Source organism: Dipodomys merriami, unplaced genomic scaffold (genome assembly GCF_024711535.1).
Source record: "Dipodomys merriami isolate MVZ:Mamm:240054 unplaced genomic scaffold, mDipMer1.0.p SCAF_155, whole genome shotgun sequence".
In the NCBI taxonomy this organism is placed as follows: domain Eukaryota; kingdom Metazoa; phylum Chordata; class Mammalia; order Rodentia; family Heteromyidae; genus Dipodomys; species Dipodomys merriami.
The window spans coordinates 2,189,207-2,194,057 of record NW_027202882.1 but is presented as its reverse complement, the minus strand read 5'-3'; the positions used below and the strand labels follow the sequence as shown (position 1 = coordinate 2,194,057).

Sequence of the window (4,851 nt, the reverse complement as noted above, 5' to 3'; positions counted from 1 at the left end):
ACTGCAGAGCCAAAGCAGAGGCATAGTATAGAACAAACAATGGAGATCATCTCAACCAAACTGAGGGATATTTCCTATGTCTTGATGAGCCACTATGTAATGAGCTAAACCCTATTATTCTTGCACTCTTGTGGGACATGAGGTACAGCCTGCCTGATACACACAAATCAATATTGGACAGGACATTCGATGAAATTATGGTCATCTATGTTTTGATTTTTAAAAGTCTTAAAATAGAATGACAGCCGTGAAATTAAATCAGTGCCTTCAATTGTTTCAGTGTGCCCAACTCCTGCAGACAAATAGTATGTATATACGTATATATCTCACAAATATATTACATATTAAATATATGTCCAAAACTAATTTTATACAAAATTAGGGGACAGTGTTATTAGATTTATCCTTGAAAAAAAGATTAACAAAAAATTAAAGATTGCTCACTTTGGCAGCATATATAAAAAATGGAACGATACAGAGATTAGCATGGCCCTTGTGCAATGATGACTCACATATTTGTGTAGCATTCCTGATTTAAAAAAAAATAAATAAATAAAGACAGATAGAGATCCCAGTTTGAAGTGTGAAAGTAAGTGGAAGGCCCAGTCCATAATCATACATTGAATAAATTTTTGTATGTCTTTTATTATAAAAAATACTGTGCAGAGGGGTTACAATTAAATGAGTAAGGTTATTTCCTATCAAGTATATTTCCTATCAAGCATTGTTACCTCCTCCTTTGTTTTTCCCCTACCATTCCTTCTCTCCCACCTCCACGAGTATTCTCCCCACCTCCGAAGTTCTAATGTTTGTTTTTAACGTAGGGCCTTGTACATTGCATTTTTACAATGGGTCAACCTGTATCCCTATTTAAGCATTTTGTGTTTTCCCTAACCCTCTCCAAATTAGAAAAATGTATATACAAGATGCAGGGTACCAGAATCAAATGCAGTGAAAACAGGAGTTATACCATGGGGGAGGTACATACAAAGCAACAAAGAAATCAATTTATAAATATGTTGGAAACAATCACAAGAAAGAAAAAAAATTATCTTGGGGTTCATTTCGCCTAAAATCAACTTGTCTAAAAATTTCTGTTTTTCTCAGACATATACTAGTTATTGCAAATAAGAGAAACCATGGGATCTATGTTTCTTTGGGTATGGCTTATTTCACTTAATATAATTTGTTCCAAGTCTTTCCATTTCCTAACAAATGGGACAAAGAAATTCTATGGAGGCATGGAATTGTGTATATATACCACATTTTCTTGATCCATTCATCAACTGAAGGGTATCTGGGTTGGTTCCATATCTTAGTTATGGTAAATAATGCTGCAATAAACATAGTCGTGCTGGTAGCATTAGTATGATCTTGTTTGTGAACATTTGGGTAAATGCCCAAAAGTGCTAGTTCTGGGTCATAGGGGAGCTCTATGTGGAGTCTTCTGAGGAACCTCCATATACTTTCCAAAGTGGTTGAACACGTTTACACTCCCACAACAATACAGTAAGGTTTCCTTCTATCCACATCCCCTCCAGCATCTGTTGTTATTAGAGTTCTTGATTATAGCCATTCTAACTGTGGTGAGATGGTATTTCTGTTCTTTTTATTTGCATTTCTTTTATGGCTAGGGAGGTTGAGCATTTCTTCATGTGTCTATTGGCCATCCTTCTTTTCTCTTCAGAAAAGTTTCTTTTTGAGTGTTTAGCCCACTTTTTTATGGAGAAGTGGTTTCTTTGAGGATTTGTTGTTGGGAGATTTAATTTTTTGAGTTACAGGTATATTTTAGATATGAGACCCTTGTCTGTTTAATGGCTAGTGAAGATCTTTTCCCAATCCATAGGCTTTCTATTGATCTTGTTAACTATGTCCTTTGCCATGTAGAAGCTCTGCAATTTCATGCAATCCCATTTGTCCAACCTTTCTTTGATTTGTTGTGTTTCTGGGTCTCCATTAAAAAAAAATTCGGCCTGTGCCAAGGAGACCTAGGGTTTCTCCTATTCCATCCTATTCCATCAGAGTGTCTGCTTTGACTCAGAGGGCTTTGATCCATTTGGAATTGATTCTGGTGCAGATTGATATATAAGGATCTAGCTTAAGTTTTCTACAAGTGATTAATCAATTTTGCCAGCACAATTTACTTAAGAGGCTTTCTTCCATTCTATTTTTTTAGCTCCCTTATCGAAGATTAGGTAGCTATATGTCTGTACTTTCATTTCTGCCTTTTCAACTCTATTCCATTGTTCCTGATGTCCGTTCTTGTGCCAGTACCAAGATGTTTTAATTACGATGGCTTTGTAGTAGAGTTTGAAATTTGGTATTGATATTCCTTCATCACTGTTCTTTATGTTAAGGATATTTTTTTCTATTCTGGGTTTTTATTGTTCTATATGAATTTTTGGATAGCCTCTTTTAATTCGTTGAAGAAAGGGGTTGGAATATTGATAGGTATTGAATTAAATTGGTAGAAACCCTTGGAAACTATTGCCATTTTCACGATGTTGATCTTTCCAATCCAGGAACATGGGAGCTTTTACCACTTTATAAGTTCTGTTTTGATTTCCCTTTTCAGGTTTTTAAAGTTTTCATTATAGAGGTCCTTCCCTTCTTTGGTTAAATTAATTCCTAGGTATTTTTTTGGGGGTGCTGTTATGAATGGAGTTGCTTTCCTGATTTCAACCACGCTTTTCTCATTATTGGCATACAGAAAAGCCATTGATTTTTGACGGTTATTTTTATACCCTGCTCCTTTGCCAAATTTTAAATCAGCTTGAGTAATTTTGGTGATTTGCTTTTCTTTTATGGCTAGAAATGTTGAGCATTTCTTTATGTGTCTGTTGGCCATCTTCTTTCCTCTTCAGAGAAATTTCTCTTTAATTCTTTAGCCCACTTATTTATTGTGCAGTTGTTTCTTTGAGGATTTGTTTTTGGAGCATATATTTTTGTGAGTTCCAAGCACATTTTAGATATGAGATCCTTGTCTGTTGTATGGCTAATCTTCTCCTAATCGGTGGGCTTTCTATGGATTTTGCTAGTTATGTCCTTTGCCATGCACAAGCTCTGCAGTTTCATGAAATCCCATTTGTGCAAACTTTCTTTGATTTGTTGTGTTTCTGGGTCTCTATTAAGGAAATTTTGACCTGTGCCAAGGAGACCTAGTGTTTTTCCTATTCTTTCCAGTACTGTTTTCAGGGTGTCTGCTTTGACTCTGAGGTTGACAATTACTTTTGTAAACCGGAACTTGTTTGTTTTTTCCATCTTTTGTGTTCATAGGAGTGTCTGTGTTATGTGTAAACAAGCTGTTCTACAAGGTATCTTTCAGGGTGATAGAGTAGTTATTACATGGCTATATGTATTTTATAATGACATAGAGCTTTCTCGTGACTTACCTACATAAATCTTTTAATGTTATTTAAGGGCCAAGAAGAATGCCAAACTTACATTTTTGTGCCTATCTCCATCCTATTTCTCCCTATTGTCTAGTGGTTTATATAACACTCAGCATAACTGAAACTGGCACATGGAACAGACATGGACTTGATGGATCTTGACTGTGAGATGGCCCCAAGTACAGTAAATATCAGAATCAATGAGATCGAAGCAGTTGTCCAAGGTGCCTAGTTGTATTAACATCCTTGGCTTCCAATGGTCTCACCTGCCTCTGTCAGAAAGCTGTTAATGGTCTGTCACCATCAAAGCTCATACTGAAGTTTAACTATTCAATGTAGCAGTGTCAGGAAGTAGAACCTTTAAAAGATGTTTCAGTCATAAATGGATAAATATTATCTCATCAACTCTCAAGGGACTAACGTTATCACTGTTATCAGTTGTTAAAAGCAACCTATGCCCCTTACTCCCTGTCATTCTAGCACATACCATGATGCTGAGATCCTCTGTGATATGATGCACCCACAGGGCCTTGTCCCATGTGCTACCATGCTATATAGACTATCCAGCTACTACTATTAGGCTTGAAATAGACCTTATATTCCTCATGAAGTATACAGCTTAATTGATTTTAAACAATGACAAAATGGACTGAGATTTTATTCTTTTTGTCTTTTTCATGGAAGTGAGGATTAAACTGAGGGCCTTAAACTTACTAGGCACATAAATTGCCACTTGTGCCTACATGCACCCAACTCTTTTTCTTTCTTTTTCACTTTGCTTTTAATATAGGATTTTGTGCTAACTTCACCCAAGTCATCCTCAGTACCCCATGCTCCTATACCCCTACCTCTTGATATCTGGGATTACATGACTGTGACACCACAGTTTGCCCATTAGACCATACTACTCTTTAGGGGAAAGAGATACAGATTCCTGAGACGTTTATGTGGGTTTTTGTGTCTGCTTGTATGCTTGTGTGTGTGTGTGTGTGTGTGTATCTACGTGAACTGTTCTTGATGATTTACTTAGTACTGAGGGTGAATTTTCCTTAAGAATCTGTATTCTTAATTCATTCCACTGAAAAATAAATACTTTTCTGTGTACTAATGGCTCATAACTATAATTCTAGCTCTTCAGAATGCTGAGATTTTGGGATAACATTATTAATATTATCCCAGGTGTTATCCCAATGTTATGCCAGGTGAGCCAGGAAAAGTCCATGACACTCTTATCTCCATTTCCTCACCAGAAAAGTCAGAAATGGGGCTGTGGTTTAAGTAATATTCTTGAGGAAAAAAATAGGAATAGCACCTAGGCTCTTATCAATGCTCAGGACCCATACATAATATCCAGATAGCACTTGTGCTATTACAATGAGCTCTTGTGCTATTGCAAGTCACAATTATGTCTGATGGATTGTCTCTACAGGCCAGTTGCAGTAAAAAAAATTTTTTTGTA

General features: G+C 36.3%; 1 pseudogene; it reads left to right on the top strand.

Annotated features, from left to right (window-relative positions):
* The first annotated feature begins 438 nt into the window (after positions 1-438).
* Positions 439-538, top strand: LOC138827392 (U6 spliceosomal RNA; annotated as a pseudogene).
* The last annotated feature ends 4,313 nt before the right edge of the window (positions 539-4,851 follow it).